Here is a 14433-nt window from a genome sequence, read left to right as displayed (position 1 = left end):
TGCTCCGTTGAGCAAGTGGAAGGATTCTGGAGCGACGGAGAGGTTGCGGAGATATGTAAGCCCACTCCACAGGTCACCTCTTCAGAGACTGATGGAAGAGGCAGACAGACAGAGTCCTATCAGGCACCGATCACGCTCTCGGGAGAGGAGAGCGGAAAGGTCGCATACCCCCAGGGTCTCCCGATCACCACGGAGGGAGCAGCCCAGGTCTCGAACACCGAGAAGGGAGGTACGGACTGAGAGATCGAGATCTCCACGAAGGGAGCATCAGAGAGAATCACGTTCTCCTCGAAGGGAAGAACGACCGAGAAGATCACCAGTGAGGAAGGAGAAATCTCACCACAGGAGAAGGAGAACGCCATCATCCTCCTCTTCATCTTCTAGATCTTCTAAAGCGGATTACTCTCCAACGCTGGCAGACAGCCCTCGCTCCAGAGCTTCCCCTCTTGACGACGTCAACACATACCTGGACGTCTTACAAAGGGGGGCTCACAAACTTAATATAGAGATGGCTGTTCCAGAGGTTTCCACTACTGTGATTTTTGAGACCCTTCGTCACAAATCATATACACGGCCTTTGCTCCCATTGGTTCCAGGGATAATGGACCCAATCAAAGAGGTTTTCCTCACGCCAGCAACGATCAGGGCGGTACCGGCACGTATCCAGAAGAAGTAGAGGCCGGCCGACTCAGATCCAATCTTTGTTAAAGGAGAGCCTGCGGCGGACTCAGTTATAGTAGCCTCAGCTAGGAAGAATCACACAGTCGCTCCTTCTTCTTCAGTTCCTCCTGACAAAGACAGCAAGACGCAAGATTCTTGGGGACGCAGGGTATGCAGCACAGCAGCTTCATCCCTGAAAGTCTCTAGTGCATCAGCCCTTCTCGGAAGGTACGATAGAGCCCTATGGGACTCCATGGAACGATTCAAAGAGAAATTGCCCAAGGAGGACCAGAAGGACTTTGAGGAGACAGTGACGGAGGGCTGTTTGGTGGCGAACCAAATGATTAGTTCATCTGCAGATAACGCCCTTCTAGCAGGACATGCCTACTCACATGGAGTATGTGCGAGGAGATCTTCTTGGCTGCGTTTAACTGGTCTCAAACCAGATGCCCAACAGCGCATCCTCAATCTACCTTTTTCAGGATCTTCACTCTTCGGGGAGCATGCCGATCAGGAAATGACCCGCATGAAGACAGAGTTGGACACAGTGAAGGCGGTTGGTCTGGAGAAAAAGAAAGAGCCGTTCAAACGACGTTTCAAGACCAACAAGAACCGGGGAGGCCAACAGAGGGTTCAAACCCCTCAATGGTTCCAAAACAAGCCACAAGGGAAGGCGCAATACAGAGGAGGAAAATCGGGCAGAGGCAGAGGCGGACATCATCAGTCCTCTACCACGCCTAGAGGAGGCAAGGCCTGAGCAGTTGCTTCCTCTGGCGCCGTTACCCACTCCAGTGGGAGGAAGTGCTTCGCAACACCTGGCAGAGTGGGTCAGCATCACAAAAGATCGGTGGGTGCTGAATATACTGCGCAATGGATATGCGCTACGTTTCCGGAAGAGACCACAACCGATTCCTCCAAAAAAGACTCGCTCGTACCATCTAAAACTCCTCAAAAGGGAGGTGAACGTCCTCTTAAAGAAAAACGCAATCGAAGAGGTACCCCCATCCCAAAGGGGGAGAGGAGTGTATTCAAGGTATTTTCTAGTCCCCAAAAGAGACCAAGAGGACAAGTTCAGACCAATCTTGGATCTTCGAACCCTCAACAAGGTGGTGGTCAAAGAGAAGTTTCGTATGCTGGCACTTCATCAGATATGTCCTCATCTACAAATTGGAGATTGGATGTGTTCGGTGGATTTACAGGACGCGTACTTCCACATTCCTATAACACCAGGTCATCGGAAGTACTTGGGATTTCTGGTAGGGAACAAGCATTACCAGTACAATGTGCTTCCCTTCGGACTCAAATCCGCACCAAGGGTATTCACCAAGTGCATGGCAGTGGTAGCGGCATGTCTACACAAAAAAGGTCTCTTTGTGTACCCATATCTAGACGACTGGCTCCTGAAGAGTCCATCCCCTCGTCAAGCCACCAAAGACTGTCACCTGTGTCTCCAACAACTACACAGGCTCGGCCTTCACGTGAACACAGAAAAGTCGGTCCTGCAGCCCACGCAAACTATCCACTATCTGGGAGCAATTCTAGACACAAAGTTAGGAAGAGCGTTTCCTTCGCAGGAGAGACTATCTTCCATGGGGCAGAAATGCAAAAAGTTACTTCAGTTTCCTCGTCCAAAGGTGCGAGAAGTAGCGTCTCTGTTGGGCTCCATGGCGTCCTGCATCTTCCTAATACCAAACGCCAGGCTGAGGATGCGGCCTCTACAAGAGTCTGTGGAAGATCAGTGGGACCAAGCGATAGGAGATTGGGAGGATCGAATCATCCTGTCTCAAGCAGCACTGACCTCAATACAGTGGTGGACTCGCCCTCGGAATGTCCTGCAGGGAGTCCCTTTTCAGCAACCTCTTCCTTCGCTGTCTGTGGTAACGGACGCATCTCTGGAAGGCTGGGGTGCTCACATGGGTCATCTTCAGATTCAGGGTCGCTGGTCGACCAACCTCCAGACATATCACATCAACATGCTGGAACTTCGAGCAGTTCATCTGGCGCTCAAAGCGTTCCTTCTAGCAATGACAACGGACAAAATCCTGGTTCAGACAGACAACACTACAACTATGTTCTATCTGAACAAGCAGGGAGGAACTCGATCTCGCCCTCTGTCTCTGGAGGCCCAGACAATCTGGCACTGGCTTCTGGCTCGGGGACTGTCGGTGGTGGCAGTGCACCTCCCAGGCGAGCTAAACACAAAAGCAGACGTGCTCAGCAGGCACTTCGAAGATCAGCCTGACTGGGTGCTAAACGACGAAGTAGTCGAAGAACTCTTCCGTTGCTGGGGTCGTCCAGACATAGACTTATTTGCGGATGACGAAAACGCCAAATGCCACGCCTTCGCGTCCAGGTTCCACCGGCCAGGGACGCAAGGGAACGCTCTCCTGCTGGAGTGGACAGGAATGTTCGCCTATGCGTTTCCTCCTCTGGCGCTAATTCCGAAGGTGGTGGCCAAGCTCATCAGATCGAGCATGGACATGATACTGATTGCTCCGGATTGGCCGCGACAATGGTGGTATCCAGATCTGTTACATCTGTCGCTGTGTCCACACAGACGCCTGCCGTGCAGGCCAGACCTGTTGAGCAAAATGAACGGGAGGATCCTGCATCCCAACCTCCCGTCGTTGAACCTGACTGCATGGCTCCTGAGGTCTTGCAATATGGACACTTGAATCTGCCTCCGGAATGTATGCATATTTTAAGAGAGGCAAAGAGACCTTCCACAAGGGCGTCTTATGCGTTCAAGTGGAAAAGATTTTTCATTTGGTGTAAGGACCATGGCTTTGATCCCACCAAAGGACAAGAAGAGGTAGTCCTTCCATACCTCCTTTACTTAGCTACATCAGGGTTGAAATACGCTTCTATTAGGGTTCATCTATCCGCAATAGTAGCGTACAGGAAATCACCGACACAAACATCGTTTTTTCAAGTCCCAGTGGTTAAGGATTTCCTACAGGGGTTAAAGAAGGTCTATCCCCCTGTGAGAAATCCTTCTCCTCCCTGGGAGTTGAACCTGGTTCTCTCCAGGCTGATGTCTACACCGTTTGAGCCTATACACAAGGCCTCCTTGCAGCATCTCACTTGGAAGGCGGCCTTCTTGGTGGCAATAACCTCTGCTCGCAGGGTTAGCGAGATATACGCACTCTGCACCAAGGAACCTTACACTGTGTTTCACAACAACAGAGTAGTAATGAGGGCTCATCCATCTTTCCTTCCAAAGGTGGTCTCGGAATTTCATATAAATCAAACGATTACCCTTCCTTCGTTCTTTCCTAACCCATCGACCCCAGCTGAGAGGTCGTTGCACTCGTTAGATCTTAAACGGGTACTAAAGTTTTACCTAGAGAAGACGAAGGACACCAGAAAGACAGACCAACTCTTTGTCAATTATGGTCCAATGAGGACGGGGTTTGCAGCAAACAAGAGATCCATCTCCAGATGGATTGTCTCCTGTATCAGGCTAGCATACCAGCTAGCTGGCAAACCTTTGTTACAATCACCCAAAGCTCATTCCAGTAGAGGAAAAGCAGCCACAATAGCGTTTTTACATGACATTCCTGTGTCAGAAATATGCAAGGCTGCAACATGGAAATCAGTCCATACCTTTACAAGGCATTATTGCCTAGAGTCTGATTCCAGAGCGGAGTCTCAAGTAGGGCAAGCCTCCTTGAGAAACCTATTTGGGTAGAATAAGGCCTACTGTTTGGGCCTACAGATCTGAATGTTATCTGTTGATTCCTTTGCCCGCAGGGATGAGGTGAGGCTCGCTACTCTATTCTAATGCTTATGACTATTGATGAGGATCCCCTGGAAGAGAAGGATTAGTTACTTACCTGTAATCCTAGTTCTCTTCCAGGGGTATCCTCATCAAAGTCATAAGCAACCCTCCCGCCTCCCCGGGCAAAGGACTTTGTTTATTAAGTAGGAGATGTTTTAACCTGTTATTACCATGGTTTGGTTTTCAGTCTCCGAAAAGAACAACTGACCTAACTGTAACCCCTGAGGCATGATGGGAAGCTAGGGGCAGAGGTGCCTTAAAGGCACAGCGTCAATTTTAGTACATGCTGCTACAGGTTAGCTTTTCAGTCTTTTTAGACTGGGTATTTGCAATGCAGCCTGGGAGCTGTATATGCTTACAGTGTGTTATAAGAATTTCTACTGCTTTCTAAGCATTAAAACAGTTTCTAAACAAGCATTGGTGTTGTTTCTTGATAGAGTTCACTTTTCGACACCCTAATTACCTGTTGCTGATGTATGAGTTAGCATCATATGGCTAACTGATGACGTTCGTATATGCACCTATGCCGAATTGCTACACTGCTCCTTACGTATATTCAAATGTATGTGTGACCATATTAGTTTCTTAGCTTAGCCTGTGTGCCACCATTTTGTGTAACCCTCTGTGTCTGAGGACCCTGCTCGCTCATATGCCCCTCCCGCAGGAATACAGAAATGCACTAAGACAGCAGTTTTCATTTCTTAGCTTGCTGTGGCCGAACGAAACTAACAAGTCTCTTTATCAGTAATGTTCTCATGCCCAGAGACGCAGAAGCCTAGCTCCATGGCCTTGGGTAGAGATAATAATGTATCCCTCGCAGGTGCAGATGCCTACTCTATGAGAGCATTGTTTCATGATCTGGGGCTCGGTAACTTTCCACAAGGGGCGTACCCCTCGTTACTGTATTGCATTATAATGTATTGCTGTGATGCAGAGAGTCAGTCCTCTCGTTCGCACTCCTAGGAGTGAGGTCGGACAGGGCCCTCTCATATGAGTGTTGTTTGGCCTAATAAAGACTTTTGTTTATTCTTCTCCACTGTCCGGCTGACTTCCTATATAGCGACTATAGGTGAGTGCGGTAAGTCACTCGGGTGGATTTGAGCCACGCTTATCAGATGGCGCCCGAACAGGGACCCCGCGATAAGGATCTTTCTCACCCATAAGTGGGTAGCAGAAGACCGGGGACCCGCTGGTCGGCACGGTGGGCCCGGGTACCCATCTGATGCCGAGCTTGGTTCTCGCAGCGCTGCCCCACCCTGCTGATCGGGAGAGGTCCCGGTTCGGATCTTATGCCGGGGTCCAGAAGGCGGAACTTGAAGCTGACCGTGTTGGTCCTGGCAGCCGGAGGTGGAGAACGGTAGAGGTCGGTGCCGCCTACGGAAGGTGAGTGGTCCACCTGTGATTGTTGCAGGAACGGGAGTGTTCCGGGAGACTAGAGTGTCTCCAATGGTTTGAGGAGCCGGTGTGCTCCTGGGGCTAGTGTGCTCCGGGGAACTCAGAGTACAAGTTGGTGCTCTGACAGACTTAACGAGGCTGGGGATACATTTAGAGGTAATTGTTTGTAGCGATCCGACCGGATGGTACTGTGGTGAAGGCGTGGCTCATTGTGGGCAGACTCTGGTACTTACCCTGAACTCCTAGTGTGGTGGTTCAGTGGAGGTGAGATCTGGGTTTCCCGCGGTAAAGTGCGCAGTGATCCATAGTGCCGCACGGGTGGCGGATCTGTTCCCCGTCCTCAGAACAGTTAGCGTACTGTTCGGTCTGCGGTAGAGTCCAGGTTCCCCAGGACTTGGTCGACGGGCCTTGTCCCATTTGGTAACACGTGTTTGGAGATATTGTATATGTGTATACGTGGTTTTCTGATGTATGTCTATATGTGTGAGTGAACGAGCTCGAGTTTGTGATTCAAGGCAACGTAGTCTGTGGAGAAGTGCTACTTTTACATCGAAGTAAAGATGCCGTGTTTTAGCAAGTTACGATGTTTTGGATGTTGTTGTCGACCCTCAGATACTAGGCTGGCTAAAAGCCAACCTGCCCCTCCTGAGGGCACTCCAAGCTTTGATATGTATGTCAAGCATGGATTGCCCCCGATCTTGTTTGGTACTTTATGGCATCGGTACACTGCTGATAATGTGGATTTGCAATGGCCTTTGACGGGTTCTTTTGAGGAAGAAAAATTGGATTATTTACAGGACAAATTGTTTGCTAGGCGTAGCCGACAGAGCATGTTTGATTCCCTGAGATTGTGGCAGAAAGAAGCTCGGAAGCGTAAGATGAGGGAAGAGAAAGAAGCTTATAAAAAATCCACTCAGACTATGGCGCAGAAGGCGAGAGAACACACTAAGAATGAGAATGAGCAGCGTTTGGAGCGCGCAGATAGGCTCTGCAGGTTGAAAGAAAATAAGAGTTATGTAGTGCGCGAAGACGACCCAGATGAGATGGAAGACATTTTGAACACCCAACCCCCTCCCCCTTATGCCCCACAGTCCTTGTATCCCTCCTTGCCAGTTTCGGCCCCTAGTAGTGAAGTTCCGGGTCCTTCAACCAGTGTTCCCCAACAATCTTCGCCCTCGACACCCCTCGTTTCCCTACTCCAGACCACCTCACCTGCACCCTCCCAATTTTCTTTGGCACTCCCTAGTGTTTCAGCCAGTACCACCCCTAGTCAGGAAATGCTAACGCCGAGTCGAGGCGCAGGTAGCGGATTACTCTCGCAGGTACGAAAGTTGCACACGCGTTCTACAGTTGGTTTAGATGAAAAGAGTATGGTGGCTAATCAGGCATGTCAGTGGGCCAGGAATAATATTTATTCGTTTGAGGATATTTGGTCCACTATGAAAGATTTTGAGCCTTTGATGCAGCAGCACGCTTTGTGGCACATGTCCAATGTATTGATACCGCTATGGGAGCAGGGGTATGGAGGTGTGGCTCCGGCGGTTTTACGAGACATACAGGCTGGAGCATATAGAACGAACACAGGGGTGAAAGAAGTGATGAGTAGTCTGCGTACACTATTGCAATACAGGAATGAATTACCCTCTGCCGGCACACCCCATTTCCCAGGTCTCCACCCAATGCGCGAGGTGCACCCTATTTTTCACCCCTAGGTCCCCGAGTTGCTAGACCCAGTAACGAAGGCTGTTACTAGGAATAGGATTGATGCACATTTCCAGGAGCAATGGGTGTATACGCCATGGAAGAGAAGTGAGGTATTGTCATTGAAGGCCCAGCTACCAGATTCTAGAAAGAATCCGACTGCCTATTACAAAGAGCTTACGGAAGCGGCGTCTTCTACTGTGATGACGTTGGCTGATGTTGAATTGTTTTTCGGGCTTTTGGTCCCGGTTGATGTGTGGCGGCAAGTGAAGGGTACGGATCATACGGAGGAGCTGGGAGGTACATGGCAGGAGTTGCAGGATTGGGACAAGGAGCGTAAGCCAGGAGAGAAGCCGAAGGCTGAAATATTAGCTTTGCCAGGGCGCATAATAAAGTATATGCACTCTCTCATTCCCCCGAAAAAGGTAGATTGGGATAAGTTGACGGCTTGTAAGCAGAAAAAGGATGAAGCGGTCTCAGATTTCTTTACGAGGTTTGAGGAGACGTTTATGGATTACAGTGGACAGGATGTGTCACAAGATGGCGGATTGCGGCTTTTTGTTAATAGGTTTGTTACGAACTTATTGCCTGAAATATCCGCTAGATTGCAAGCGTCGGAGAGTACGTGGACAACGTCCTCTCCTTCGGGTATCCTCAGTATGGCACAGTATTATGAACACAGGGAAAATGAAAGTAAGGACAAACAGGAAAAGAAGGCTAAGGATTTGAAGACGAGAGTTTTGTTACAGCAAGTGGCTAGAGGAAGGGGAAGAGGTGCAGCGCCGAGTCGTGGGGGAGGTTTTGGGAGAGGTGAAAGTAGGGAGAGGCTGGGACCGAATCAGTGTGCGAAATGTAAGCAGGAAGGGCATTGGTGGCGGGATTGCCCATTGCTTCAGTCGGGCACCGGTCCCGGACGAGGAAGAGGACGAGTGGTGGTGATTTTGGGAGACAGGCTGCACGGTCAGAAGGTGGCGGGAGACCGGGAGGAAATTACTTTGACCATGGTGCAGACAGACAACAGTCGCAAAGGGGTGGGGGCCAGTATTATAACGATGATTACTCAGTGGACGATTTGACAGGGTTTTCCCACAACTAGGACAGCGTAGGACAGAGCATGGGACCAGTACTTATGGAAGTTGATCAGAGGGGACCTTATGTCGAAGCTGACTTATCGGGGTCTCAACAAAAATTTCTAGTGGATACGGGTGCAATGAAAAGTTCTGTGGCTCGTTCTCGGGTCCCAGGGGCGGCTCTGTCTGGCAAGAATAACATCTCCGTGGGTTTCGCAGGAACTCCGGTGATTAGCCCCATTTCTAAACCTCTCACGTTGACGATTGGCCCTTTTACTGTTGATTCACCGTTTCTATTGACATCCAATTGTGGGGAAAATTTGTTGGGCCTAGATTTATTAAAAAGGTTACACGCCACCATCTATTGTTCCCCAGACGGTGTGTACCTTACTTTGGGCCCGAACGTTGCCCGCCCATTGCAGTGTTTTTCGAAGGATGACCCATTGCCACCTGAATTCCAAGGCATACCAGACAGCTTGTGGGCTGTAAATGATACAGATGTAGGTAAAATGGATATTGCTCCGGTGACAATAAGAGTGAAGGTGGGAGCGAAATTGCCCCGAGTTCCACAGTATAGGATTCCTAGGGAGGGGGAGAAGGCCCTGTTACAAATAATACAAGATTTAATACGGTCTGGTGTAGTGGAAGAGACTGATTCGAACATATGCAACAGCCCTATTTTACCTATCCTCAAAAGACGGTCACCTGAGGCTACTGATAATACCCCTGATGTTTATAGATTTGTGATTGATTTGCGACATGTAAATAGGTTAGTGGAGCCACAGTACCCGGTGGTCTCGGACATTACAACGATATTGACAATGATCCCCCCTTCGGCTAAATATTTCTCTGTCCTAGATTTAAAAAATGCTTTCTTCAGTATACCAGTACATGAAGACAGCAGATATCTCTTCGGATTCTCATTGGCTGGCCGAAGCTTCCGCTTTAAAAGAATTCCTCAGGGGTACACTGAGAGTCCGAGCATCTATAGTCAAGCGTTGAAGGCACAATTGGATGAGCTGGAACTTCCACCTGGCAACGTCATGTTGCAGTACGTGGATGATATTCTAATAGCATCGGATGACGAACAGGGTTGTCGGGATGCTACTGTGAAATTACTCCATCATTTGGCTACGAGAGGACATAAAGTGTCCCTTCCAAAATTCCAATACTGTCGAACGGAGGTCACCTACCTCGGTCACCTCCTTTCGAAAGTGGGGAGGAGATTGACGCCAGAGCGCATAAAGGCGATCACTAACATGCAGGTACCTAACACGCAGCGAGAGGTGCGCGCGTTCTTGGGCATAACATCGTATTGTCGTCAGTGGATACCTAACTATGTGTTACTAACAAAACCCCTATTGTATCTGACTACCAAGGAAGTGCGCGAGCCCCTACCCTGGACCCCTGCATGTCAAGAAGCGTTTGAGTCACTAAAAACGTCTTTGTGTTCTGCGCCAGTTCTTGGGACACCTGATTACCAGAAGCCTTTTGTTCTTTACGTGCACGAGGCGGAAGGTTGCGCGTTGTCTGTCTTAACTCAGTGTTTTGGGGGTAAGCAGAGACCTTGTGCTTATTTCTCTGCCATGCTCGATAACGTGGCAAGAGCGCTGCCGAGCTGTCTGAGAGCCACGGCGGCTGCTGCGGTCTCCATAAGACAATCGGCAGGGCTCGTGCTGGGATCAGACCTCACAGTAATGGTACCGCATGCTGTAGACATTTTGCTGAACAGGACACAGACGCAGCACTTAACTAGTGCTCGTCTGACGGGTTACGAGATGACTCTTTTTGCACCCCATGTCACGATCAAAAGGTGTGCTACATTGAATCCCGCCACCTTGTTACCTATCCCTACAGATACAGATACAAAAGACGATGACATACATGATTGTTTGTACAGGACTGAAGAAGAGACAAAGGGGAGGGTGGATCTGACAGACAGGCCTTTGGACGAACCAGATGGGGAGTTGTATGTGGATGGGTCCTGTTTTAAATTACCAGACGGTACATCGACAGCAGCATATGCAATAACAACATTACAGACGGTGGTGGAGACTTCTAGGATACCTTACAATTCTGCCCAGGCTGCGGAGATTATTGCCTTACTGAGAGCATGTGAATTGAGTGAGGGGTTAGACGTGAACATTTATACTGACAGCCAATACGCCTTTGGCGTGGCTCATAATTATGGGCGACTTTGGGCAGAACGGGGATTTCTGACTTCTCACGGACAACGCATACAACATGGTCCACTGATATTACGACTGCTAACGGCACTGACACTACCCAAACGATTGGCTGTGATAAAATGTAGCGCACACAAGACGATAGTGGATGATGTGGGAAGAGGCAATGCTTTTGCTGATGAGACAGCAAAGGAAACTGCTAGAGAAAAATTACCACGGATGTTTGTGGCAGGGCCAGCTAGATGGGTCCCAGATGTTCATATGTTCGCAGACACTGTACAGAGTGTCAAGAACATACAGGGCAAAGCAACAGACGAGGAATTGGGAGCATGGAAGGACGGGCAGGGACGACTGGATGCGGATGAATGCTGGACAGATGCGACAGACAAGAGACGATGGTTGCTACCGAATGCGTATGTTCTTCCAGTGGTGACGATGGCGCATGGGCCTGCCCATGTGAGTGCCAAGGGCATCTGTAAGCTGTTAGACCCGGTGTGGAGTAATAAAAACATCTCTAAAATGGCTACTAATTTGGTCCGCCAGTGCATGGTGTGTTTGAGACACAATCCTGGAAAAGGTACTCCTGTCCAAACTGGAAATTCTATTGCTAATACACATGTATGGTGGAAATTCTTCACAGCATATTCCAGCTCTACTGTTTTACTTGGCTGCAATTGCTTAATTTTATATATATATATTTATAAATATATGTATATGTATATGTGGGGCACATATAATATATTGTTTCCGGGGTCCCGCGCATGGGCGGGAATATTCTAATGCTTATGACTTTGATGAGGATACCCCTGGAAGAGAACTAGGATTACAGATAAGTAACTAATCCTTCACGGATTAGTGACATGTTATGTATTTCACTGCTTGTTGTTTTTCCAATCTTGCCCTGAATGGGCTTAATCCACAACATTCATCACATTTTGTTATCACATTTATATATTTACAAGGTCTAATTGTTTCATTTATACTTAGGGTGGGCAGATACAGAATTTTGGGAATAAACTCCTCTTTTCAAATTGTCTAAACCTCTGTTCAAAGAATCATAGATGGCAACAATTCAGATGTGTGTCCACATCTCTTCTTCGTTGTTCATCCCTCCTGGGGTCTTAGTCTGGAGCTGAATAATGAACCTAGATTCTAAGGTTCGTAGTTTTTTCACCCAGTTCCCTCCTCTCTCAGTTCTAGTCAGTTGGTCCAGTGCGAAATAGGTAAGTAGATTTCTGTTGCTGTTGTGCATCGCCTCAAAATGTCGGGCTACAGGGTAGCTTTGGTCTTTTGAGGTGATGGCCCTCATGTGCTCTAAAACCCTGAGTTTGGTTTGTTTGACCGTGCTCCCTATATATTTCTTTCCACAGGGGCATGTTAAGCAATACGCTGTGTATTCTGAATTACAATTGAGTAATTTCGTAATCTTGGTTTTGTTCTTTTTCCCTGGTACTAGTTATTCCTTGACCTTATGTGAGTTCTTACAGGCCTTACATTTCATGCAGGGAAAAAAGCCCAAAACTGTTGATTTCTTCCTATTTCCGCACTCGTAATGGCTATTAACTAGATGGTCCTTGAATGAGTTCCCTTTTCTATAGGAGATAAGCGGATAGCTGGACAATGTTTTCCCTATTACAGAGTCAGTCTTAAACATTTTCCAATTTTTTCTCATAATATTGAAGACCTCTGGTGACTTCTCTGAATATCTTGTGATCATTCTGATTTCTGATTTGCCTGCTCTAGGTTTATCTATCAGTAGGTCATTCCTCCCCACTGTGTCGCTCTTTTTCTCAGCTTGATCAAGGATTCCTTTGCAGTATCCCCTTTGTCTAAATCTTTTCCTAGATTCTCCTCTTGCTTTCTCAAATTCTTCATGTGTTGAGCAATTGCGTTTCATACGCAAAAACTCCCCCAGTAGGATGTTGTTAATTACACTCCGCGGATGATAGCTTCCCGAGTGTAAGATTGTGTTGCCCGCAGTGGGTTTACGATAGACTGCAGTTTGAATGGTGTCATCTTCGACATAGACTCGAAGGTCCAGGTAGAAGACTTCATTCTTACTCATGCTGCTAGTGAAGCTGAGATTTAGACTGTTCTTGTTAAGATCTTTTATGTATTCTTCAGCTTCACTTTATGTACCCCGCCATACCAAGAACAAGTCGTCGATATAGCGGGTCCACAACATGATGTTACTCATCCATCGTTCATTTTCTCCCGCCCAGGCCACGTGCTTCTCCCACCAGCCCACGAAAAGGTTCGTGTAACTGGGGGCGAAGCACGTGGGAGACTAGTCCCGAGGATCGAGGGACTTGGTGTTGAGAAAATATATATATTGTTATATATATATATGTGGGGCACATATAATATAGTGTTTCCGGGGTCCCGCGCATGGACGGGAATATTCTAATGCTTATGACTTTAATGAGGATACCCCTGGAAGAGAACTAGGATAACAGGTAAGTAACTAATCCTTACGGCGATTTATTGCATTTCCCAAGAGTGAACTTCATCAATGTACTTACCTTTAAACATTCATATCACTGGTTTCTCTCAATAGATTTGTCGTTTTGAAGTCTATTTTAAGCTAGAAAACCAATGTATTTTTTATAAATTGATGTTGCATTTTTATGTGTTGTGTTTTTTACTTATTGACTGCTTCCACATTTATAAATGCATTGCACTCGTTCTTTTAATTAAGCCTGACGTCTTTATGCCTCAGCTGAGCTGAGGATTTTATGAAAGGAAACTAACAGGACCTGAAGGAGATACTGACATTATCACATTGTGGGATCTCACAACCACGCCACATAATAATCCACTTTCCTACAGTCTGGAGCCAGTGTTCTGTTCAGCAGTTAAGAACTGTGTTTAATAGCAGCCAGTTTGTGTACAGCCAGTTGTTCTGCGTAATGAAAAAAGTGTTGACATTTGACAGTCTGATGCCACATTATTAGACAAAAGAAACACAATTTGATTCTTGTGTGCAGTTCTCATGGATCAGCCCAATCTGATCTATCATTTGAAGGCACTGAATGTAAATATTAAGCAGTGGCGAGAAGCAAGAATCTTGTGGCCCCTCATATTGTACCATGATTCTATCAGCCATGTCCTGTCCCACTACCACTTCTGTTTTCCGATCAGAAAAAAAGGTCTTGAACAAGCCTAGAGATGACTGATACCACCTTGCTCAATGTCCTTAATATGGCCTGGTGATCCAGGGTTTTGATTTCTGCAGAAGGTTGTTGTACCAGAAGCAGCGCTCTTTTACCGAAATCCACAATATCCAGCAGGTATGGCAGAACAACAAGTGTCATGACCTTTTTACTGACTAAAACCTGATTGACCATCATAGGGAGTCCCATTGAGCTCCTCGTAATCCTAGATTTGAAGAGTGGCTGCTTTCGCTATTATTTTTAGTAGCAATGGGATATTGGTAATTAGCTGATAGTTTGCGAGGGGCCACTGGGTTTTTTTTAGGACTCCAAGTTGAAAGACCTTATTTAAAATCTCCCTGATAAAAAGGGCAAGTTTGCCACCTCCTTCCTTTAATTTAATGGGGCGTGGATCTCCCCTACTCCAACTGAGATTTAATGATGATTTACTGGAGTGAGTTTCTACAAGAAATATTCCACAATAGGAA

General features: G+C 47.5%; 1 protein-coding gene across 1 annotated transcript in view; it reads left to right on the top strand.

Annotated features, from left to right (window-relative positions):
- The window catches only part of L3MBTL2 (L3MBTL histone methyl-lysine binding protein 2), a 329605-nt gene that overhangs the window by 257878 nt on the left and 57294 nt on the right, over positions 1 to 14433 (top strand). The window lies entirely within an intron of this gene.

The sequence above is a fragment of the Lissotriton vulgaris genome, chromosome 1_1, assembly GCF_964263255.1.
Source record: "Lissotriton vulgaris chromosome 1_1, aLisVul1.2, whole genome shotgun sequence".
NCBI lineage: Eukaryota > Metazoa > Chordata > Amphibia > Caudata > Salamandridae > Lissotriton > Lissotriton vulgaris.
Note: the sequence above shows the minus strand (reverse complement) of the source record. Positions and strands in the feature narration are given on the sequence as shown.